At 45.5% G+C, this 25,798-nt stretch overlaps 1 protein-coding gene and 1 long non-coding RNA gene across 3 annotated transcripts in view; one reads left to right on the top strand and one right to left on the bottom strand.

Moving 5' to 3' along the window:
- Positions 1-225: 225 nt before the first annotated feature.
- On the bottom strand, positions 226-25,355 carry LOC109554548 (uncharacterized). The gene is made up of 5 exons (XR_011564961.1): positions 25,269-25,355; positions 23,970-24,538; positions 22,874-23,019; positions 3,733-3,784; positions 226-718 (listed from the first exon to the last, which is right to left on the bottom strand). It is a non-coding gene; the product is annotated as an uncharacterized lncRNA (long non-coding RNA).
- VPS37C (VPS37C subunit of ESCRT-I) overlaps positions 11,674-25,798 on the top strand; it is a 30,364-nt gene continuing 16,239 nt past the window's right edge. Inside the window, exon 1 of one of the 2 annotated variants that reach the window (XM_019955130.2) lies at positions 11,674-11,808. The gene's annotated coding sequence lies outside the window, so the exon portion shown is untranslated. Of the gene's footprint in view, positions 11,809-24,430; positions 25,633-25,798 lie in introns of those variants that run through there. The other variant, XM_019955131.2, reaches the window with a different exon arrangement.

Below are 25,798 nucleotides of genomic sequence, written 5' to 3'. Positions count from 1 at the left end.
TTTGACCATTGAGAAAGGGGAATAATCATCAATATTTATGCTACTTTTGTTGCTGTGAAGCATACTTCATGTAACTACACATAGTCGAAGGAATACCCTTTTTAATTGAAGAATTCTAGGAATTAAATTCAGGAGTGGTAGAAACAGCAAATCATTGTTTTGCAACATCCTCATGAAACAACAGATCTAGGCAAAGGTCATCAATGGACAACAAACCATAGGATGAAAAGTCAAAGGGGAAGTTTATAAATGGATGTATAAGTTTGACAACATCAGGACCCACAGCATCTCGGTTCAGTTCAGTTGCTCAGTCGTGTCCGACTCTCTGCAACCCCATGAATTGCAGCACGCCAGGCCTCCCTGTCCATCACCAGCTCCCAGAGTTCACCCAAACTCATGTCCATCGAGTCCGTGATGCCATCCAGCCATCTCATCCTCTGTCGTCCCCTTCTCCTCCTGCCCACAGTCCCTTCCAGCATCAGAGTCTTTTCCAATGGGTCAACTCTTCGCATGAGGTGGCCAAAGTATTGGAGTTTCAGCTTTAGGATCAGTCCTTCCAAAGAACACCCAGGGTTGATCTCCTTTAGCATGGACTGGTTGGATCTCCTTGCAGTCCAAGGGACTCTCAAGAGTCTTCTCCAACACCACAGTTCAAAAGCATCAACTCTTCGGCGCTCAGCTTTCTTCACAGTCCAACTATCACATCCATACATGACCACTGGAAAAACCATAGCCTTTACTAGACAGACTTTTGTTGGCAAAGTAATGACTCTGCTTTTGAATATGCTATCTAGGTTGGTCATAACTTTCCTTCCAAGGAGTAAGCGTCTTTTAATTTCATGGCTGCAATCACCATCTGCAGTGATTTTGGAGCCCCCAAAAATAAAGTCTGACACTGTTTCCACTATTTCCCCATCTATTTCCCATAAGCATCTATCGAAGTGGATCAACTAGAAATTATGAGCCTCTTGAAGTGGTGCCACAAGAAATATACAGAGCTATGTATGAAATATTCCAATGAAAAATTTTCAACTCATGACTAGATCTAAATACCAGTTTGGGGGGAAATAAACAGATACAGGAACAGAGAGGCAATCCTCTAAACCAGCAGTCCCTAACCTTTTTGGCAACAGGGTCTGGTTTCCTGGAAGACAATTTTTCCAAGGACTGGTTGGGGCTGGGGCAGGGGGACACAGGGTGGCAGCAGGAGGAGGAGGAGATGTGGGGATGGTTTCAGGATGATTCAAGGGCATTACATTTATTGTGCACTTTATTTCTATTATTATTACATTGTGATATATAATGAAATAATTATACAACTCACCATAATGCAAAATCAGTGGGAGCCCTGAGCATGTTTGCCTGGAACAAGACTGTCCTATCTAGGGGTGATGAGAGAGCAATGGGGAGCAGCTGTAAATACAGATGAAGCCTCACTCACTGGCCTGTTGCTCACCTCCTGCTGTGTGGCCTGGTTCCTAACAGACCAAGGGCTGAAGGACTGGTACTGGTCTACAGCCAGGGGGTTGGGGGCCCCTGCTCTAAACCCAATACTTGGGACATTCTATAAGGCAAATAACCTCACCTCCTCAAATATTTTAAACAAATAAATGGCATAAAAGGAGGGGAGACTCTTACTTAAAGTCTTTAAAGACAACAACCAAATGCAATACATGTACATTCTCTAGATTCTGATTTGAATCAACAAACTGTGAAAAGGCATTTTTTTTTTTTTAGAGTATTGGACATGCACAGGATACTAGATGTTACTGTTGTTTGGAACAAAATAGCATTGTGGTTGTTTATACTTTGTGAAATGGTAATCTCTTCCTCAAAATACTTCAGCAAAAATATGTGCATGTGTACTGAGTAGCTCAGGTATGTCTGACTCTTTGCCAACCCATGGACTGTAGCCTGCCAGGCTCCTCTGTCCACGGGATTTTTCAGGCAAGAATACAGAAGTGGGTTGACATTTCCTCCTCCTGGGGATCTTCAGACTCAGGGATCAAACACACATCTCCTGTGTCTCCTGCATTTCAGGCAGATTCTCTATGCACCAAGCCATCAGGAAAAGTTGCTGGAGACCAAGGGAATTTAGTGACAAACTAGGGACTGGAATTCGGGCGGTTGGAGCTATGAGTCAGCCTCTGGAGAGCTGTGTGAGTGCTGTGCAGAGCTGTCCACCTGTGGAATGAATGGGCTACATTGTGGGCCTCCAGGCCTGAGCAAGGCAAGTAGAGGCTGTCTGACCTCCAGCTGCTCTAGGGGCTGCCTTGGGATTGCTGTCTGGAAGAGAGCTGTTTTTTCCTGCTTACATCCATCTGGCCTGAGTGGCTGGGGAATTTTGTTTGTCCTTCTGGAGCCTTATCACAGCCAATGCCAAGGGAAATATGGAAGGCTGCAGTGTGACACCAAAGGGTACCCAAGCTGGACACCGAGCCTCAAATGTCTTGGCTGAGCACTTTATTAATAATTACACCAGTTCATGCATCATGCTGTTAAAAAACGTTTAAGTGTGTGTGTGTGTGTGTGTGTGTGTGCGAGCTTTAGGGGGACTTAAATGCTAGGGTGAAATGCTTTCCACTGGGGTGAAGTGCACCCTCACTCCAGCTGGTAGTTCATCCTGGTTCATCAGGAATGATTTCTTCAAAATAGAAATAGTCTTCAAAAACAAATTTATGGCAACCAAAGAGGAAAGGTGGAAAGGGTGAGGGATAAATTGAGAGTTTGGGACTAATATATATAAAGTAATATATATAATATTTATATGTTTATATAATATATTTTAATATGTTTATATATTATTATATGTATTATATATTTATATATAATATATATGTATAAAGTAATATATATATAAATCACTAATATATATAAAGTATGAAATCTAAAAAGAGCTACTCTATAGCACAGGAAAGTCTAGTCTACTCAGTATTCTGTAGTAATTTATACGGGAAAAGAATCTTAAAAAGAAGGGATATATATAAATAACCGAAATCACTTTGCTGTGTACCTGAAGCTAACATAATATTGTAACTCACATATACCCCAATATAAAATAAAAATTAAATTTAAAAAAGATAAGGTTTCTTCTAAGGACTAGAAGGGGCTCTTTTCCCTCATGGGACTCCTGATGTGATGCTGGAGCCAGCAGAGCAAATGTAGAACAACTCATCATTATCTGAAGTTGCCTTTTCCCTGGCTTTGGTGTTCTTTGGCTTCTAGTGGGCACCTTTGACTTTGGAGAATCTCATACAAGAACCCATAGACACTGGGTGGTCATTAGTTGAAGGCTGAAAGATAGGAGCTGGTGGGAGTGTGAAAGCCCAGTTCCCAAGCCTTGGATTAGGTATGTTAGAGACACAACTTATGTTCCAGAGCTGCCTGTGACAGCAGGCTACAGCTCCCCTCTCCAAGGCTTCCATGATATCACACAAGACTCGGTTTCATCCATTTGCCTGTCCTGCTTCCCCTGTGCCCTTACTGGTTTCTCAGGAAGAATTCTGAAATAAATCACTTGTACAGGAAACCTGGAATCATGGGCTACTCTGGGGCAAATGACCTAAGATGATCCCCTTCTTTAGGCAACCCCCCTGAAAGCCCAAGTGATATAGGTTCCCCTTCCAAGTCTTCCTACAGCATCTTGAAGCTGTCTGGGCTATGTAGCTTTGTCCTTGCTTGAGTTTCTGAAGCCCATGCTAGATCACAGATTCCAGAATGCAGGGACCTTACCTTACTCACTTGGAAGTCCATGTGAGAAGATCTTGTCTCTATCCATCAGACTCTAATTGTCAAAGCAAAGTTAACACAGAGATTTGTTAACAGATTATGAGTGTTAGGTTACAGGCTCAACTGCTGTAATCAAAGCCTAAATAACATTGCCTTCAATAGAATACACTTTCATTTCTCTTCCATGCAATAATAGTCCAGTTCACTCCACAGTGATGGGGACCCAATTTTTTCTTACTGCTTTGTCATCTTCCACATGTGATACTCACCTCTGATCTAACATGGCTTCTCCAGCTCCTGTTATTACATCTGCATTCCAGCTCAAGCTGGAATCAAGATTGCCGGGAGAAATATCAATAACCTCAGATATGCAGATGACACCACCTTTATGGCAGAAAGTGAAGAGGAACTAAAAAGCCTCTTGAGGAGAGTGAAAAAGTTGGCTTAAAGCTCAACATTCAGAAAACAAAGATCATGGCATCTGGTCCCATCACTTCATGGCAAATAGATGGGGAAACAGTGGAAACAGTGTCAGACTTTATTTTGGGGGGCTCCAAAATCATTGCAGATGGTGACTGCAGCCATGAAATTAAAAGACGCTTACTCCTTGGAAGGAAAGTTATGACCAACCTAGATAGCATATTCAAAAGCAGAGATATTACTTTGCCAACAAAGGTCCACCTAGTCAAGGCTATGGTTTTTCCAGTAGTCATGTATGGATATGAGAGTTGGACTGTGAAGAAAGCTGAGCACCAAAGAATTGATGCTTTTGAACTGTGGTGTTGGAGAAGACTCTTGAGGGTCCCTTGGGCTGCAAGGAGATCCAACCAGTCCATCATTCCTTCCAAGGATCCTGGGAAGTTCCTGGGTGTTCCTTGGAAGGAATGATGCTAAAGCTGAAACTCCAGTACTTTGGCCACCTCATCCGAAGAGTTGACTCACTGGAAAAGACTCTGATGCTGGGAGGGATTGGGGGCAGGAGGAGAAGGGGACGACAGAGGATGAGATGGCTGGATGGCATCACCGACTCGATGGACATGAGTTTGAGTGAACTCCAGGAGATGGTGATGGACAAGGAGGCCTGGCGTGCTGTGATTCATGGGGTCACAAGGAGTCAGACACGACTGAGTGACTGAATTGAACTGAACTGATTCCAGCTAGGACAGAAGGGGAAGCAGGATATCCCCCTTTCATTAAAGGCCACAACCAAAAGTTATAAACTCACTTTCACTCATTTGTCATTGGCTATGATGAAGTCACAGAGGCTAGGAAATGAACTTTTTAGCTGCGTGGCCCTAGACTAGGGGTTTAGTTACCAAATGAAGGAGACAATTAGGAGTTCCTGTTATACCCTCTTGTTTAAGTGAAGAGAAACTGAGTTACACTATGAAGACATAAAACCCCCAAACCTCAAAGTCTCGATATAACTAAGGTTTATTCCTCACTCACATCTGACTTTGTGAACAAGGAGCCTTGCTCATCACACTCTCTCAGGGAGGAAAGTGGGTGGAGGCTCCCTCTGGACGCAGGGGAAGGGAGTGTGTGGCAAATTGGGCTCTGTTTCTTAAAGGGCTCCACTTGGAAGTGACTTATCACTTCTATTCAAACTCCACTGGCTGAAGTAACTTCCATGGTCATGGCAAACCTGGGGGTGGTGAGCACACAGAAGGGCAGGGGAATGTGATCCTACTGCAGAACATTCATGATGAACAACAAGGGCCACCACCCTTCATTCACGGCCCTGTGCTTTGTTTTTCTTTGGTTCTCCCCACCCTGCTCTCAGCCTGTTTTGACCTGTAGATTAGGATTTAGATGAGAGGGATTTATATGGGAGGGCATATACTAGGTTGTTAATAAATGGGGAAACCAAGCCAAAAAAAGAAAGAAAGAAGTCCAAAATCTATTAGAAAGCATACTTGTAATTGCAACTCTGCATTTATATCAGATTAGGTATATATACAGTTTATAAATAAATTTAACAAAAAGCATAAAGGAAAAAAAATTAAATATAAATTCATTGACCAAATTAGGAAAGGAATACATCAAGGTTGTACATTGTCAGCCTGCTTATTTAACTTACATGCAGAGTACATCATGAGAAATGCCAGACTGGATGAAGCACAAACTGGAATCAAGATTGTCAGGAGTTATATCAATAAGCTCAGATACACAGATGACACTACCCTTATGGCAGAAAGAGAAGAAGAACTAAAGAGCCTCTTGATAAAAGTGCAAGAAGGAAGTGAAAAAGTTGGCTTAAAATTCAACATTCAAAAAACTAAGATCATGGCATCCAGTCCCATCTCTTCATGGCAAAAATGGGGATACAATGGAAACAGTGAGGGACTTCGTTTCTTTGGGCTCCAAAATCACCGCAGATGGTGACTGCAGTCATGAAATTAAAAGATGCTTGCTTCTTAGAAAAGCTATGACAAACATACACAGCATATTAAAAAGCAGAGACATAACTTTGCCGACAAAGGTCTAGTCAAAGCTATGGTTTTTCTAGTAGTCATGTATGGATGTGAGAGTTTGACTATAAAGAAAGCTGAGTACCAAAGAGTTGATGCTTTTGAACTGTGGTGTTGGAGAAGACTCTTGAGAGTCCCTTGGACTGCAAGGAGATCAAATTAGTCAATCCTAAAGGATCCAGTCCTGAATAGTCATTGGAAGGGCTGATGCTGAAGCTGAAGCTCCCATACTTTGGCCACCTGATGAGAAGAACTGATTCATTGGAAAAGCCCCTGATGCTGGGAAAGATTGAAGGCAGGAGGATAAGGGTACGACAGAGAATGAGATGGTTGGATGGCCTCACCAACTCGATGGACATGAGTTTGAGCAAGCTCCAGGAGTTGGTGATGGACAGGGAAGCCTGGTGTGCTGCAGTCCATGGGGTTGCAAAGAGTCAGACAAGACTGAGCAACTGAACTGAACTTACTGATCAAATCCAACTAATAAATAATAATAAAGCCTTACAACATTAAGCACATAGTAGTGTCAGGTTTAAGTTTGGATGCACATTACAAAAAACCTAAAACATCAATATCTTTAAGAAGATAAAATTTGATTTTTTTTCTCCCATAAAAAGAAATCTGGATGTGGGACATCCAGAGCTTGCTAGTTTACATCTCCAAGGTCACATGATGGGTCAGTACAACTGCAGGAGTTCCAGCCATCATATCTGAAGTCCAGACAATGGTTAAGAAGAAGGTGGGGAAGGAAAGAGACTCATCTCCCAGCTGAATCAGCTCTTTGAAGGCAGTCTTCCAAGAAATCCTTCTTACAGGTCTGCTTATATCACAAAGTCACCAGTCATGACTAAGAGCAAAGGAAGGTGGGAAATGCAATCTTGTAGCTACTGCACATATGGCTATATAACAGAAGGCATTCTGTTTTTAAAGATAACCTGAGAATGGCAACTGCATAGGTAGCTACCACCCCCTGCCTCAAGAGACACAAAAGATCCACCCAAAAAGATGGATCAGGCCGAAATGCAAGGCACAGAGTGGGAGTCACTAGGGTGGAGCAAGAATGAGGAAGAGCTACATGGATCTGACCTGAGATCTCATGGGACAAAAAGAAAAGACAAAGTCTTCACTGGAGATCTCCTTAGCACTGAATTGGGGATTAAACCTACCACACGGTCAAACTTCTTTTGGAAAAGTGCTTTTCCAACTCAGGTTCCAAGTCTTTCTCAATATCTCAGTTTAAGTATCTTGTCTTTGTTACCTCACATTCTGACCTGCCTGTCTCACCTCCCTTACTTCTGTTCACATCATATCTTCATCCAGTCCACCAGCATTTGTTGTTGTTCAGTCACTCAGTCATGCCCAGCTCTTTGCAACCCCATGGACTGCAGCACGCCAGGCTTCCCTGTCCTTCACCGTCTCCTGGAGCGGCTCAAACTCATGTCCATCGAGACGCCATCCAACCATCTTGTCCTCTATCATCCCCTTCTCCTCCTGCCCTCAGTCTTTCCCAGTATCAGGGTCCACCAGCATAACAAGATTCAGTATTAAGGAGATTCAGTATTGAGAAGCAGATAGAAACAGGATGACTACTTTAATATGTATTCTGTTCCTGATCAAGGTCATCTGAAGGACTGAGATGGCTAGAATAGGGATATCTCTTGTTTCCTGTAAAATCTCAACCCAAGAAGGTGACTTCCTTGAAACTGGGGATAGTGTGTTCACTTTGCATCCACTGGTCTAACAGTACAGGTATTCAGTGTATGTATGTGGAGTGAATGAACAAGAGAAGATAGTAAAAAACTGTCTTTGCTTTCTCTTTCTCACTTTTTTGCCTGTGTCAGGGTTGGTCTGAATAGGAAATTAGAAATATTCAAGGACTGGTGTATGGGGACATGGGTGCAAGTGATAGAGGACCAGGGTCATAGAGGGTAGGGAGGTTAAAAAGAGCCAGAAATGGGAAATAAGAGGAAACAAGCTAGGAAGAGCAGGCTTTTCTAATGCCATCTGCTTCAGATGACCTGAATTTTGTGCCAAGTTTGCCCCCTCCTTCTTTTGCCCTAATTCTCTATCTTTACTTATTCAGCACAGCCAGCATTACTCTCCCCACCCCATCCTAAGATGACTTGGCAGTGACCCAGTTGATTCAGAGAGCAGCCCTTGTCATTTCCTCTCAACACCCTCAGTGGAATCTCTGTGTCTGTCACATTCACAGGATAGTGCTGTCAGTCTTTCAGGAGTTTCTAGGATCCGTGTGAAAAGATATATAGAATAGTGTCTTCCTACCTTAGAGAAGTTTCCATCTAGAGAGAGTGAATGTTCAATTACAGAAAAATGCAGCAAATACTAAAAAAAAAAATGGGGGGGGGGCGGAAATGTGAAATTGAAGAACATACAAGGGGGGCACTTACCGAGTCTTGGGGATACCAAAGGGGCTTTCCAAAAGTGGAGTATATGAATGACATTCTAAAGAATGTCAGTGATAGGAAAACCCAAAACAACAGTGGCTTACAAAGGTGGTTTACTTCCTTTTGTATAAAAATCCAGATGTGGGCATCCAGCAGTGTCATAGGGCATGGAGCTCCATGGTGTCAGGGCTCAGGCTCCCTCTCTTTTGTTGTGTGGTCAGGCATGACCTCTAGTCTCACGGTTACCTCATGGTTCAAGATGACTACCCTAGCCCAGGCTACTGTGTCCATATTCATGTTCTACCATTGTACCAGTAAGTTAAAGGATTGTAGAATATACACTCAAGCCATCAGTAGTATTTTCTAAAACAAATACCAAATGAAAAATTATACCACAAAAAATGTTTATAACAAAAGGTTAAGATTCACTGTCTTGACCCTCCCTGCCCCCAGAAACAGTTTCAACTCAGCTTTCTGACAGCTGCTGTCAATGGGAGCCATGCCGACATTATGTTCAAAGTTAAACGTTTTCAAAACCAGCCACAGCATCCCTCAAAAGTGCTACCTGTGTCCCAGAAGGGGCAGTAGCTTAGATGGCCTTCCTCACTGATTCCATCCCTGGCAGCCTATGAGGGACTCTTCATGAAAGTGAAAGTGTAGTCGCTCAGTCATGTCCGACTCTTTGTGATCCTATCAATTGTATGTAGCTGCCAGGCTCCTCTGTCCATGGGATTTCCCAGGCAAGCATACTGGAGTAGGTTACCATTTCCTTCTCCAGGGGATCTTCTGGACCCAGAGATGGAACTCACACCTCCCACACTGCAGGCAGGCTCTTTACCATCTGAGCCACGAGGGAATCTATGAGGGACTCTTCAAAGAAAGAGTAAACTCAGCTCAATAGTCAACAGTGATTATCTTAGCCAATCAGATCCACTCTCTCAAGAATTTGAAAAAGAAATCTGAGAGTATCCATTGAAAGGAAAGGTGTAACAAGAAAAAAGAATCAAATGAGGATAATGAGGCCAAAAGCATTGCTGCTCCTGGCACTGTAGTGCCAGGTCTTAATTCAACATCGAATAAAATTTTCAATTTGGTCAGAAGATTTCCTTGGTCTAAGAAGCTCTCATCCTAGGGCACCACTTTTACAAAGCTGCAATTTTGGACGCTGCTAAGAAGCAGACAGGGAACCGCTTCACCTCCAGGTCAGCTTGTCTGAGTACAAGCTGCCTAGACAAGACAGCACTAGTAGCAGGGCCTTGCTTCATGGGGCACCAGCCCAGTGATTCTGGGTGAGTTAGGCTGCCTGTTATTTTTTAAGCACTATCCACACAGAATGGACTATACGTAACCTAGGACCTTGGCAGAGGAACCAGAGAGCAAATTGCCAACTTCTGTTGGATCATCGAAAAAGCAAGAGACTTCCAGAAAAACAACTACTTCTGCCTCATTGACTACGCTAAAGCCTTTGATAGTGTAGATCACAGCAAACTGTGGATAATTCTTAAAGAGATGGGAATACCAGACCACCTTACCTGCCTCCTGAGAAATCTGTACACGTCAAGAAGCAACACTTAGAACTAGACTAGGAATAAGACTTGTTCCAAATTGAGAAAGGAGTACGTCAAGGCTGTATATTGTCACCCTGCTTATTTAACTTATATGCAGAGCACATCATGCAAAATGCTGGACTGAATGAAGCACAAGCTGGAATCAAGACTGCCAGGAGAAGCATCAATAACCTCAGATATGCAGATGACACCACCCTTATGGCAGAAAGTGAAGAGGAACTAAAGAGCCTCTTGATGAAAGCGAAAGAGGAGAGTGAAAAAGCTGGCTCAAAACTCAACATTCAAAAAACCAAGATCATGGCATCCGGTCCATTTTCCATCACTTCATGGCAAATAGACAGGGGAACAATGAAAACAGTTAAAGACTTAATTTTCTTGGGCTCCAGAATCACTGCATATGGTGACTGCAGCTATGAAATTAAAAGATGCTTTCTCCTTAGAAGAAAAGCTTTGACAAACCTACACAGCATATTAAAAAGAAGAGACGTTACTTTGCTGACAAAGGTCCGTCTAGTCAAAGCTATGATTTTTTTCCAGGAGTCATGTAAGGATGTGAGAATTGGACTATAAAGAAAGCTGAGCACCAAAGAATTGATGCTTTTGGACTGTGGTGTTGGAGAAGCCTCTTGAGATCAAATCAGTCAATCCCAAAGGAAATCAACCCTGACTATTCATTGGAAGGACTGATGCTGAAGCTGAAGCTCCAATACTTTGGCCACCTGATGAAAAGAACTGACTCCTTAGAAAAGCCCTTAGATGCTGGGCAAGACTGAACGCAGGACGAGAAGGGGACGACAGAAGATGAGATAGTTGAATGGCATCACCGACTCGATCGACATGAGTCTGAGTGAGCTCCGGGATTTGATGATGGACAGGGAGGCCTGGCGTGCTTCAGTCCATGGGGTCGCAAAGAGTGGGACACGACCGAGAGACTGAAATAAACAAATGAGGGCCTTGGGAAACAGATTACTTTTCAGAAGCTACTCAGTTGTTTTGAGGAGCCAGCCAGTCAGTTCCAGTTTGACAGCCACTGCTGTTTGGGGACACTTAGGACACTGATCACTTCAGTCCTGGCGTGGGGATTCCTAAGTCTGAGCTCAGACCGTCGAGGGAGTCCCCTTGGTGCTGGAATTCCATTCGTTTCCCTTCGGGTCTCCTTTGGGCCACTTTAAGTCTCACCCTGAAGGTCAGGTACTGTTTGAAAGAAAAAAAAAAATGAGACCATCTCTCTCCTGTCACAGAATCCGCGGAAACCTGCGCATGCGCACTCGCCCAGGGCCTTCCAATGGGCGGTGTCCCTCCTGGGGGCGGGGCAATGGCCTGTGGGGGCGGGGCCAGCCTCCCCTCTCACGGGAGGGATCTCGTGGGCCCTCCCGTGGGTGTGGTCCCCCGGGTGGCGGCGAGTGTTCCCGGGGGTTGTGGGGGGGGCGGGGGGTACGCTATCGTGGTGACTCAGAGGCCTGCGGCGCGCCCAACGTGCTGCGGGAAGAGTGACGTAGGACTCGGCTCCCAGCGCCCGGACGTTGAAGGGGTCACTTCCGGCGGGAGGGGGCGGGCCTCGTCGGTTCCGGAAATGTGGGCTTAGGCTGCGATTTAACCCCCCGACGGCTGTGGCAGCTGCGGAGGCGGCTTGGGGTACGTGAGTCGGACCTGGGGAGGGGCGAGGATGGGAATGGGGGCGGCGCTGGCCGTCGCTCCCGGCGCGTCCCCGGGCGTGCCCACTTCACCTGGCAAAGGCTGGTGATTGGGCGCGAGGGACGCGTGACTCCCGCTGGGACCGGCGTTCCTGCCCGGTGCAGTGGAACAGCGGGAGGGAGGCAGTACTCGAGCTCCCCGCCCAGGTCCGGTGTCCAGCCTCGCTTCACCCATCACTGTCCGCTTTTTTCCCTCCACCCCGTACTTGAGCGTCTTGCCGGTCACACTTATAGTGACATTAGAATCAGGTTGCCCATCGTACAGGTGGGGAAAGAGGTATGAGTGCGGTGACTTGCCAGCGGCAGTCTGGCTGCAGAGTGGAGTCCAAATGACGCTCTGGTCTGTAACCCTTTGGGTTGTGCCCTTTCTGCAGGGCAGTGAGGATCGATCTTTGCAGCTTGGATCTGTTCTTATCCTGTATTCTTGTCCCAGCATCACTGACCAATCCCTAGTTCTGGGCCGGCAGGGTACAAAGGTCATTGGTGCTTGTGTATCTCCAAGGTGTGCCTGGTTCCTCCTGGGTTCCAAGAGGGTGGGTGAGTGGGTGTGTGTTTGACTCTGCACCTCAGGGTTTCAGCAAGTCAGTGCTTTCTCAGCTGTCCAGTATCTGGGTCACTCACCCTGAGAATGCCCCACCTTAACTCTGGAAACTTTACAGACTTCGGCAGTGTCCTAGTGATACTACTGTTTGTGACTGAGGCCTTTCCCACCCTCTTCATTGGCTGCCTGCCTCTTACTCAGGAGTCCCATCTCCTACTGGTGCAACCAAGATGCTTCCACTTGACTGTCAGGTCTCTGACTGTTGTTGGTCCTAGAGCTGCAGGTGGTGGTGACAGAGGGACTTGGGAAGGAAAGACTTTCTATGGTTGTTGTCCAAAGCTGTGACCCTGCGCAGGCCTGAACTCTGGTTCTGGATGGGAGAGAGGACTTGCAGTGAAGTTCTGGACCCTGGAGTGAGAAAGTTAGCATTCTTGGCAGTCATAGTGCCTAGAAAAGCTTTTCCCCCTTGATCATGCCAGAAATCTGGCTTGATGCCTTTGTAGTTTCCATTAGATTGGAATTTTTCTTAGTAGATTTCATTTGGACAGCTTCTATGGCTTTTTTGTTTTATTTCAAGGTAGCAATAGCTCTGATTTTTTACCTTGCTGCCCTGTGCTTTTGGCAGTGTTCTAGGGGCTTTGTGAACATATAAGGATTCTGGAGAAGGCAATGGCACCCCATTCCAGTACTCTTGCCTGGAAAATCCCATGGACGGAGGAGCCTGGTAGGCTGCAGTCCATGGGGTCGCTAAGAGTTGGACACGACTGAGTGACTTCACTTTCACTTTTCACTTTCATGCATTGGAGAAGGAAATGGCAACCCACTCCAGTGTTCTTGCCTTGAGAATCCCAGGGATGGGGGAGCCTGGTGGGCTGCCGTCTATGGGTCACACAGGGTCGGACACGACTGAAGTAACTTAGCAGTAGCAGTTAGCAAGAATTCTGGAAACAGTTCAAGGTAGGTGGTGAGCCCATTTTGCGGATGAAGTGAGGAAGACCTAGAGATGTTAGATGGAGTGCTGCAGCCAGTAAGTGGCCACATTGGGAGTTTTAACCCGTGAGCCTTATTTCCAAGCTAATGTATTTGCTGGCTGTTAAGCATCTGTAATGCTTGTCAAAGATATGGAGCCCCACCTCCAGATATTCTTGCTTAGGTTCTCTAGGGCATGTTCTGTTCTGTGCTTAGTCGCTCAGTCATGTCCATCTTTTTGCAATCCCATGGACTGTAGCCCACTAGGCTCCTCTGTCTATGGAGATTCTCCAGGCAACAATAATGGAGTGGATTGCCATGCCCTCTTCCAGGGGATTTTTCCGACCCAGGGATCAAACCCAGGTCTCCCCTATTGAAGGTGGATTCTTTACCGATTGAGCCACCAGGGAAGCCCAGAAGGACATAGGAATTTGTATTTTTAACGCTTAAATTCGGTGATTCTTACTGTAAGGCAAGTTTGGAAGCACTGCTTTACAAAAAAGGAGTTTGTAGATTTGTTGAGCTTGGAAGTGAAATTTTTCCTAAGGGGTCTTACTGTCTTTTTGCTTATTGCTATGTAATTTGCTAATCTGCTGTGAAAAGGGCATCAGAGTAACCAGCTGTATGAATCATCTCTTGGACACTGTTGTCCAGTCCTGGTAGGGTTTTTCCAGACTGACCTAATCAGGTCAGCAAAGACCTTGTTTTAATCTGATTGGATTTCTGTCCGGAAATTGTTTAGTTTCTCCTTAGAGTTTGGGGTTTTCAGAAGGCTCGAGTTTATTTCTGCATAGTTGTCCCATGACAGAGAGATCTCTGTAAAGGCAATAGACATTTGAATAGACATTTAATAGACTTGAATAGACATTTCTCTCTCAGGTTTGGGGACTATAAAGGAGGTTTATTAAGTAGGTGTTTGCTCCATTACATTTCTCTTCCTTTTCATTGGTTTATGTGAAAGGCTTGAGCAAACACCAAACAGCTTGATTGTTGTAATTTAGCTGTGGCTTACAAGTGCAGTCCTTGGAGTTTAGGGTGGGGAGAAGAGGGAAGACTGAACCAAGAAAATGAAACAAATGACCCAGGTCAGGTATGCCTAGCATTGAAGACATGTAAGTCTTGCTAATTTATCTGCTCCTTCCTGGGTGGAATTACAAGTAGTAAAAGAGGAAAGTCAGCATTATGCTATTATTTTGTTCTTCTTCCGCCTAGTGAACATTGATTTCTAAGTTAATTTTGTTGTAAATGGAGGATGTAGTTTGTATGATTTGAATTGTTATAATTCACTTAAAACATTTAGGAGTGTTAGGTTCTTTTGATGAATTGACCTCCTTTATCATGAAATGACCCTTTTAATCCCTGGTAATATTCTTTGTTCTGAAATCTACTTTGTGTTGTATTAATATAGCCAATCCAAATTAAAAACAATTAGTGCTAATGGATTGATATCAGAATATTTGAAGAACTTCTACAGCTCAACAATGAAAAAACAAGGTTAAATTTGACAAAGGTCTTGAATAGACATTTCTCCAAGGATGATATACCGATGGCCAATAAGCACATGAAGATACTCAGTATCACTAGTCATTAGGGAAATGTGAATCAAATGACAAGGAGCTACCACTTCTCACTCATTAGAATAACAATTGTTAAAGAAAAAAGAAAACCATTTGAAGTATTGGCAAGTGTTAGTGGCTCAGTCGTGTCTGACTCTGCGACTCCATGGACTGTAGCCTGCCAGGCTCCTCCATCCATGTAATTTTCCAGGCAAGAATATTGGAGTGGGTTGCCATTTCCTTCTCCGGGGGATCTTCTGACCCAGGGATTGAACCTGGGTCTCCTGCATTGCAGGCAGACTCTTTACCATCTGAGCCACCAAGGAAGCCCAGTGGCTCAGATGGATCCCTTTCTTGTATTGCTGGTGGAAATGTGTAAAGTGTACAGCTGCTGTGGAAAACAGTATGGCAGTTCCTCAAAAAATTAAAGATAGAATTACCATGTGATCTAGCAATTCCAATTCTGAGTATATACCCTGAAGAAATGTAAACAGACTCAGGTATCTGTACACCAGTGTTTCTGGCAGCATCATTCACGATAACCAAAAGGTAGAAGCAACCCAAGGGTCCACTGACAGATGAATTGGTAAACTGAATGTGATACCTGCACACAACAGAACATCATTCAGCTTTAAGAATGAAGGAAAGTTTTGACAACATGGATGAAAGTTGAAGCAATAATGCTAAGTGAAATAAGTCAGTCACTAAAGGGTAAATGATCCTCCTAACAATGCAGAAGATTCCAGTTCAGCCTGGGTCAGGAAGATCCCCTGGAAAAGGAAATGTCAACCCACTCCAGTATTCTTGCCTGGAAGATCCCATAGACAAGAGTCTGGTGGACTACAGTCTATGGGGTTGCAAAGAGATGGTAGTGACTGAACAACAACCTCATATATAAGGTACCTGGAGTAGTAAATTCATAGAATCAGAAAGAAGAATGATGGTTGTCAAGGGCACAGGAAAGGGAGGAATGGGAGTTAATGTTTAAGAAGTACAAGTTTCAGTCTGAGATAATAGAAAAGTTCTGGAGGTAGATGGTGGTGAAATACAACAGTGTGATGTATTTAATGTTACAAAACTGTACACATTAAATGTTTTAAATGGAAAATGTTATGTATATTTTACCACAATTAAATAAATGGATAGGTATTTTAAAAATTAGTGTTTGTGTGGTGTATCTCTTTACATCCTTTTGCTTTTGAATTGTTTGTGTCTTTACATTTAAAGTGAATTTCTTGTAGGCAGCATATAGATGAGCTTTGCATTTTGTAAATTTAGCCTTTAATTTCTGCCTTTTAATTGGGATATTTAGGCCATTTACTTTTAATGTGATTATTACTGTAGTTAAGTTTAACTCTGAAAGTCTTTGTACTGTACCATCTTGCTTCAGATCATGCGTTTTAATTTAACCTGAGCATGTCAACTGGGATGTTTTCCATACAATTCCCTCTGACAGGTGTGCTCTGAGTCCAGGATGAAGTGTGAGTCTACCCATCTGGAGAACATTGTGTCAGAGTCTCCTTAGTGGGGTGCAGTCAGTCACCTGAGGGACAGGCCTTAAGTGTGAGGCACATGGGATGCTGGGTGCTGGGGCCTGGCGGATTCTCTTTTCACTGTGTAGTGCTGTGCATGGGGATCTGCTGGCATCTGGGGCCCAGGGTACAACTCTCTGCCAGGTTTACCTCTGATGGGTTAACTCTGGTTGTATCATCTTGCTGTTTGTTTTCAATCTGTCCTGTTTTTTCTTCTTATATCCTCCCTTTTTTTTTCTGAGTAATTTGGGATCAAGTAGTTTTTTTTTAATTCCATTTTATTGCCTTTGTCAGTTTATTAGGTTTTTTGGTTTTTTTTTTTTTTTACGTAGTTGCTTTAAGATTCATGATATGTGTCATAACTTGTCATAGTCTACAAGCAAGTGATCTTGTATTATTTTACATGTAGTATAAAAACCTTACATAGTATATTCTCATTTCCTCCCTCGTGGCCTTTATACTCTTGTTGTCATACATGTCACTAAGTCAATTATATTTTTCTCAGCATTTTAAGATGTGGTTCTGGTGTCTTTTGGCTTGCATTGTTTCATATGAGTAATCTGCTGTCATTTTTATTTTATGAAGTTCACCTGTTCATTCTTTTTTACTTCTGGCTACTTTCCTGACTAATTTTAAATGATTGAATTATTATGTGCCTTGGTTAGTTTTGGGCATTCCTTGTGGCTCAGCTGGTAAAGAATCCACCTGCAATGTGGGAGACCTGGGTTTGAACCCTGGGTTCAGAAGATTCCCTGGAGAAGGGAAAGGCTACCCACTCCAGTATTCCGGCCTGGAGAATTTCATGGACTGTTTAGTCCATGAGGTCACAAAGAATCGGACATGACTGAGTGACTTTCACTTTCACTTTTTGGGCAGTTTTCATATTTCTTGTGCTTGAGTTAATTGAGTTTTTGTATCTGTGAATTTAAAGCTTTCATCACATTTGGAAATTTTTCAACTAGTCATTCTTTAGGGATTTTCTCTATTCTCTCTCCCCTTTTTGGAAAATGCCGTCACATGTATTTTAGTATTCTTAAAGTTGTTCCACAGCTGTCTGATGCTGAATTTACCTTTTCCCCAGTTTGTGTGTGTATGTGTGTGGTTGCTTTTGCATAGTTTCTGTTTCTTCAAGTTCATCGATCTTTCCTTCTGTAGTGTCTAATCTGCTCTTATTTCCATATGGCATGGTTTATATCAGACATTTGTAGTTTCCATTTCTAGAAGTTTGATTTGAGTCTTTTATTTTTTTGTCACTGCTTAACATGCTTAATCTTCTTTTGCATTTTGAGTATATGGAAGATAATTATAGGAACCATTTTAATGTCCTTGTGTGCTAGTTATATTATCTATATTTTTGAATCTGTTTCTACTGATTGGTTTTCCCCTCATTATAGATTATATTTTCTTCTTGGTATATTTGAAAATTTTTGTTTAGATGTTGAATGTTGGGAATTTTGCCCTGTTGGGTTCTGGTTACTTTTGTATTTTTATAAATAGTCTTGGAATTGTTTGAGGACAGTTAAGTTACTTGAAAATGGTGTGATCTTTTGAAGGCTTACTGTTCAGCAGTGATAGCTGAGACCAGCCTTTATACCACCATTAATTTTCACACTACCAAGCAACGCCATGTTTAGTGCCCTACTGATGTTCTATGAGTTACGAGGTAATTCCACTCTGGTGGGTTGGGGCACAAATTAGTCTTGGCTCAATGTGAGGCTCAAGGATTGTTCGCTCTAATCCTGACCAGTACTGTCAACACTCAGCAGAAACCTGGAGGGGGATCTCCTGCAGATTTCCACAGATCTCTCTGTGTGTATCTGTCTCCTGTGAACTCTGGCTACCTAGAGTCCCAGCTCTCTCTTCCCAACTTGGGGAGACTGTTGGACTTTTCCTGGATACCCCCTGCCTGTGCCATGGCCTGGAAACTGTCTAGAGTTGGGACAAGAAGAACTAACCTCGTTTGCTCTGACCCTCTGAGGAATCCATCCTCTGTTGCCTCACATCCAGTGTCTGGAAACTGTTGTTACATTTATTTTGTCTGGTTTGGAGTTGTTTGAAGCAGCAGAGTAAGTCTGGACCCTGGTCCTCTAAGTCTGCCAAAAACAAAAGGTCCCCCTGCTGTCAGCACTCACTGGAGACCTCGTGCATGCATAGGCCTTGACCTTGATGCAGGCAGGCAGGCGTGAATGAGACATATGCTGGGCCCTTGGGAATCTCCCAGTCTTGCTGGAGAATCATGCTGATTCCTACATAGACATTGCTGCATGGTGTGTTGGGCTTCTCTGGTAGCTCAGTAAAAAATCCACCTGCAGTGTGGGAGATCTGGGTTCAATCCCTGGGTTGAGAAGATCCCCTGGCAAAGGGAATGGCTATCCAGTCCAGTATTCTTGCCTGGAGAATTCCATGGATAGAGGAACCTGGAAGATCCATGGGCTTGCAAAGAGTTGGACACCTGAGTGACTAATACTTTCACTTCACTTCATGTAAAGAGCACCATGGGAGGGCAGGATGATGTCTTTGGGAAAAGAGCAAGGAATACTTCCGAGATAGCTGACAATAAGGGATCACCAGGCATTTTCAAGCTGGAGAAGGCATAGGGAAGAAATTCCAGGCTAGGTGGACAGAATAGTAAGAGCAAAGACAGAGCGGCAAACCTTGGGGTTCCTAGAGGACAGGGTCCCCATCTTATTGATCTTTTTAGATGCGGAATATTTGCCAGGTGATCGGAAGCTTTTAGTTTGTTCTGGGAATAGGTAGAACAGAGAGTCAAGTGGAGTCCACAGCCCATGGAGGCGTGGAGGGAGATATAGCTGGAAGAGGAGGCTCAGGCTCTGCTGGTGCAGGGCCTTGAATGCCAAGCTGAAGAGCACAAGGTTTTGAGTGTGATACCAAACACTGGGTGTTTTAAAAACCAGTCTTCAGCAGCCCTGATTGACTGTGTTCTCTGGATTTTCCTGGGGGATGTGGAAGAGTGCTGGAGAAGGCTGAGTCTGCTAAAACCAGGCAGGAAGCTGCCAGAGACCCTGGCTCCTATGGCTCCTGTGCACCAGGAGAGAGAGGAGTCTAGAGCTCACCGTGGTGCTGATACAGCTCAGCCCTGTCTCACCTGTGTGGTGATGGCCTCTGTAGATTGCTGCCTGAGTCATGAGTAGAGTTGAGGAGGCTCAGGCCTGGTTTCTCTTTTTCCGTGACTACACTATTGCCACACCCCCCCCACCCCGACAACGCACCTACCTGCCTCTGCTGGACCCAGAAATTTGTAGGGTCAGACATGGCTGGCAGAGGTAGTGTCTGGAGCTGGCCTCACTCTATACCAGCCTAGGATGGCCCCAGGTCAGCTTGGAGAACGAGGCCCCTCATCTTGGAGGTAAAACAGACCCAGTAGCATGACCCTGTACAGATTCCTATTATTTGCCCTGAGTGTGTCTTTGGCTTAACCTTCATCTTGATCCTTGGGATGGTTGAACCTGTTTGCTCAGCCTGGTCTGCAGATGAGAAAGTGTGGGGTGGGGTGGAAGACTGCCAGCTGCAGAGCGAGATCCTTTCTGAGTCATCTCAGCAGTTGGGATGGAATAAAAAGAAATGAAAGTTCGATGTGAAATAGCTTAGCATGTTTTTATTTTCACATCAGAGCCGCAGGGCAGACAAGCAGGAGGCTTCTCTTAAGTGGTTGGGCTGTGTTTTACTGTCGGGAAGTTTCCAGAATGGACTACTTGTTAGATGGCCTATTTTTTTGGCCATCGTATTGACTGAAGCTGAATGCTATTGATCTGAGTTCCATCCAGCCATCTGAGTTCTGTCATCCTATTGACTGATGTGATCTCTGGAGAAATCTGAGGTTTTCTCTCCTTAGTGTCCATGTAAGAAGGGCTTGAGTTAAAACATCAGAATGGGCTGAATGTGGGAACTCAGCCATGGTAATAAGAATCACGACCCTTTATTGAACCTGGCCTGAGAACAGGGTGTTAGTTTTCCCTGGGACCAACTCATTTGTCCTTGTAAAACTCCTGTGTTACAGGTGAGACCGAGGTCTAGGGGGATGAAGTAAGCCACCTCTGCCCCTCCTTACTGCTTCTCCCAAAGACCACTCCAGCTTTCCCATGTGCTCTGTGAGAACCAAGTACTGTTTACTGTGCAGAGCCTGCCCTCGCTCACTCCCTCTGTGCCCTGCTGGAGGATGGGGGATAAGGCAGGTGGTGGAGGGGATGATGGGGATCAACAGGAGTGAGGGGTCAGGGCTGGGGTTTTCCAACTGCCTTCCTGGAAGGTGCCTTGGGGACCCCCATAATGTCAATGGGAAGACTGAGCTGGGAGAGTGCGGCTCTTCCCTTACCCCTTCGCCCAGAGCATGGTCTCTGTGATGTGTCCTGAGCGCTGGGGGGTTGATAAAGTTTTGGAAAACATCAGGAATGGGCTCAGGAGGCACATGGGGAAAGAGGATGGAGGTGCAGGTCCTGACAGCATGTCAGGCTATGCTTAGACTCTTCCCAGCCAAGGTGGTGGAGAGAGAAACAGAAGAGGGAAGGGGAAAGCAAATAGATGGTGAGCTTCAGGGAAGGTTGGATGGAGTTAGAAGCAGTGTTTAAAAAAACATTAATCCCTAGGTGCCTGGCAATTTGGAGGTAGGAAGTCCCATTTTGGAGTCTGTGAAAGGATAGCGATGGATGCACCTAAAAGACATTTGAACAATGACTAGATCAAACCTGGTGGTGGACCTCACAGGTGAAGGAACGAGCCTGGAGGGGAGAAGTGAGGATGGAAGGCTGCTGGAAGTGGAGGTCGGGAGGGAATCTAGTTTGGGGAGAAAAAAGGTGATATGGGTGCCTTCCTGCCCTTGGCACAGTAAATGGCTCCTCACCCCTGGGTCTTCTCACTTGGAACCTGTCTCTGGGGAAAGAGGCATCAGATGGAGTTATTCAGGGGCCTGAGGAGCATCCAGTCATGTAAATATTAATGTCCTGATGATAATGCGCTCCAAAAGCCTTGTCCTGAGAGACCATACATCCCCCATAGATGTATGGGTCCCCTAATATGTGTGGACCTTTGTTCAGATTGGTCTGGAGTCTGTTTCAGAAAGCCATATTCTTTGCTGCCTTCTGGAACCTGCTCTTTCAGAGTTCTCCCACATGGGCCTAGCTGGGAGCCTTGAAGGGTTGTCGGGCAGCACTTTACAACAATTCAGTTCAGTCGTTGAGTCATGTCCAACTCTGCGACCCCATGAATTGCAGCATGCCAGGCCTCCCTGTCCATCACCAACTCCCGGAGTTCACTCAAACTCAAATCCATCGAGTCGGTGATGCCATCCAGCCATCTCATCCTCTGTCGTCCCCTTCTCCTCCTGCCCCCAATCCCTCCCAGCATCAGAGTCTTTTCCAATGAGTCAACTCTTCGCATGAGGTGGCCAAAGTACTGGAGTTTCAGCTTTAGCATCATTCCTTCCAAAGAACACCCAGGACTGATCTCCTTTGGAATGGACTGGTTGGATCTCCTTGCAGTCCAAGGGACTCTCAAGAGTCTTCTCCAACACCACAGTTCAAAAGCATCAATTCTTCGGCACTCAGCTTTCTTCACAGCCCAACTCTCACATCCATACATGACCACAGGAAAAACCATAGCCTTGACTAGACGGACCTTTGTTGGCAAAGTCGTGTCTCTGCTTTTGAATATGCTATCTAGGTTGGTCATAACCTTCCTTCCAAGGAGTAAGTGTCTTTTAATTTCATGGCTGCAATCACCATCTGCAGTGATTTTGGAGCCCCCAAAAATAAAATCTGACACTGTTTCCCCATCTTTTGAAAAAGTGTGAGAGTGCATGAGTTAATGCTACCTAGCGCTGGCTTGGTGGTTTTCCTAGCACCTCCAGAAGTTTTCGTGTTTATTTCTTGCTAAACTCTTATAACCATCCCATGAAGTTGGTAGAGTTACTCCCATGTTACCAGTAAGAAACAGAATTAGGAGGCTGAATAATTTGCCCAAGGTCACATAACTAGTAAAAGGTCAAGTTGTTGAGTTAGTTGCTCAGTTATGTCTGAGTCTTTGCAACTCCATGCACTGTGTCCTGCCAGGCTCCTCTACCAGTCCATGGAATTCTCCAGACAAGAATACTGGAGTAGGTAGCCACTCCAGTCTTCTCCAGAGTATCTTCCCAACCCAGGGATCAAACCTGGGTCTCCTGCATTGCAGGCAGATTCTTTACTGTCTAAAGCCCAGTAAAAGGTCAACCTGGGATTTAAATCCAGAATATTGGACTCTCAAGCCTTGAACTCTTTCTACTGCCTTTCACACTGTTTTAACTATTTAGCACTGGGAAGTATGGAGGGATCTCCGACCCCAATCCCAACTCCAGAAATTGCTTAGAAATAAAGGAAACAAAAGAAGTCTTCCTTCTGGAAGATTTCTGGTACATACCACCTTTTCAGATTGTCAAGGCAGGTCAGTTCGACGGTGTTTGGGGGCAAGTGAGAAGTGCATGATGGGTGATTTGCTTTTGTCAAGTCCTGTGGGAAGTTAGGTGACCGAATGTCTGCTTTCTTGATTTAACAGTCGAAATCATCCTGGGAAAAGAAAACTTAATCAGGTCAGAACATATTTCCTCATTAAGCAGTAGGCTTAGAAAGGTTTCTAAGGCAGCCACAGGTGTTTTTGTCACAAGGGGAGAAATGGGGCCATTTCCAAATAACACGCGGAGATTGAACTATGCAGGTTGCCTTGGTAACAGCTTATTGTGCTGCCCTAGGGAGATGTGAAAAAGGGACAAGAAAAGCCAAGGCTTTTACAACTCTCCTTGCAGTGTGATTTCAGGCTTGAAATAGTTGGCAAGGAAAGGTTGGCTGGTAAGGGTGAGGAGGGGAGTAATCAGAGCCAGTGCTTTAGCTCCTGGTGGAGCCAGGAAAACAGAAGCACTGGCTCAGTCAGAGTTATGGGTTATGGTTCAGAAATAGCAGTTATTTCCTTAACTCAGTATTGAACCCTGGAGACTCAGGAGTCACCTCAAATCATCGGATTGTCCCCCAGGAGGCAGAATGATTAATATTTATTCTGGACTCAGGAGATGACAAAGCCCTCCCAGGGCTGCTTGCTCATGCCAGGCACACATGCAGCCCCCAAGGTGGGATTATCATCATGCTGCCCATTTTACAGATGAGGAAACTGAGGTTAAGGGACGTGTTTGAGGTCACACAGCTAAGGAGCTGAGGAGCCAAAGCACAAACCTAGGACCTCAGTCCTCAGATTCTGTTTCTGTTCTGCACCCAGCAGGCGTATGCAGAAGCAAGGGGTGAGGGGCACCACCAGCCATCTCTAGGACTGCACACCTTACTCTGATCTGAGCGCCCTCCTGTTTAGAAAATGCTGAGTTATGCTTTCAGATTTAACTCCCCATCCCCCGCCCTCTCCTCCGCCCGGCGAGTTTATCCTTGCACAGGATCTAATATCAGTTGAGAGTATTTGTTGTTGAGCTGAACAGTCCCAGGATAGGTCCTCACTGAACGGGAGCCATCAATACCTTGCTGTTTTCCCGCTTGAGGTCAGATCTGGAGGGCTGCCGAGCTGAGGCCTGGCAGGAGTCCCATCAGGACATTCTGCAGCCACCGTCTCAGGAAGTAGTGACCAAGGGCAGCGCTTTGGCCTCCATCCACCGGGGGTTGTGTAGTCACTTCGGGGCCTCATTATCTTCCACTCAATCGTGTTTCCCGTGTTCAAGGTACATGAGCTCGATTTCATTAAGATAGAGAGTAGTGGAAAGAAGATGAGGGCAAGACGGCAAGCAGCAGAACCAATGGCCGGAGAGTTCATGACCCCTCCCCATGCTGTGAGGTTTGGCAAGGCCAGGGTCACACCTGGAGACTGCCGCCTTGTCTCTGGCTGGCGCTGCTCCAGCTTGGTCAGCCCCTACACCAAGGCAGAAGCTGGGCTCCAGGACACCTGAGAAATGTCTGTCTTCTCACCCCTCTCACACGTGCCTTCCTTCTGCGGAGTCTGTCCTCCCCGCGTGTCTCTCATGGAGGATGTGATGTTGATGTCAGGTGGCAAACCACAGCGCACCCCGCGGTTGTTACAACTTTGAACTGGTTACTGAAATTTAAAAATGGGGAGACGTCACAGCTTGTGGGTTTCTAGCCTCCCTTGGAGACCAGGCAGGTCTGGTCACGCTGGGCCTGCCCTCCAGGAGGTGCCCGAGCTGGGATGGAGCTTTCAGGGGAGACAGTCTCTGACACACCTACTTGTGTAGGCATCTGGGTTTGTGAGCTATGTTGGGGGTGAAAGCTCAGAGGAGAAAAAAGAAAGACAGGAAGGAAGGAAAGGAAAAGAAAAGAGGAAGTTTCTCTCTCAGTGAGCAATCGGTAATACATTGTCTCTTCTCAGTGAAGGGAACACAGATCAGCTCCTGTTCCTTTCCGGGCTAGGTCCCAGTCTGATCTCTGCCTCAGTCCCAGTCTGATCTCCTTAGGGTGGGAGGTAGCACCCCCCACAGAGCTGTTGTCTCTGTGCCTGTGGACGCTCTGTGAGTGGCTCCCGTGGCGGCCTTGCTGTCACCTGCCCCTGACCCTCTGACTCCTGTTCTAACACCAGTCTCCTCTACAGGGAGGCCTCCTGGGCTCCCAGCACCCCAGTCCCTCAGAGCTGACCCCCTACCAACTCCTCACTCCACTCTCACCTGTGTTCACTATGCTTCCTGTTGAGATGTTTCTTTTTAAAAAACAGAACTGAGTTCCTAGAGAGCATCAGTTTTAACATAAGTCTGTGTCTGGTTCGTAATCAGAAGTCAATAAACATTTATTCCCCTCCCTCTGCTCCCACTTACCCTTCCTGCTTTCATCTGGAGCCATGCTCTGTCCTTGCCTTATATTAACTATTCCTTAAATGTTCATTCAGTGAAGCAGGAATAAATGAATGAAGGCTGAAGATAGAAGAAGCCCCGCCCTCATCACCCCGTGTCCCGTGTGACTTGCCCACCAGCCAACTCCCTGCCGCCGGCTGTTTTTCTTAGCATTCCCTGCGCTGTGTGTCAGCCTCTGCCGGGCCCTGGGGATACAGCGGCCGACAAGAACTCTCCTTGCCATCAAGGGGCTTGCCTCTCCTCGCCTCGCCTCTTCTCTCTTGGCCCCTCCCATGGGCAGTCTGCAGGCACTGCCCAAGAAGTGCCCAGGCTCCTTCTGGGCACTGTGGTAAGTGGGAGGGGGTCCAGTCCAGGGCCACAGTGCCGAGGGCTGAGGTCACTGGAGTTGTTAGGCCTCCAGAGGCAAAAGCATATGGCCTATGTATCCCCAAGAGCTTCTCCATAACCCTTCCCCGACCCCGTCCTCCACTTGATGGCTTCCCTGGGTTGTGGCC

The sequence above is a fragment of the Bos indicus genome, chromosome 29 (assembly GCF_029378745.1).
Source record: "Bos indicus isolate NIAB-ARS_2022 breed Sahiwal x Tharparkar chromosome 29, NIAB-ARS_B.indTharparkar_mat_pri_1.0, whole genome shotgun sequence".
NCBI lineage: Eukaryota > Metazoa > Chordata > Mammalia > Artiodactyla > Bovidae > Bos > Bos indicus.
The sequence above is the reverse complement of the archived record's forward strand: the minus strand, read 5'-3'. Positions and strand labels throughout refer to the sequence as shown.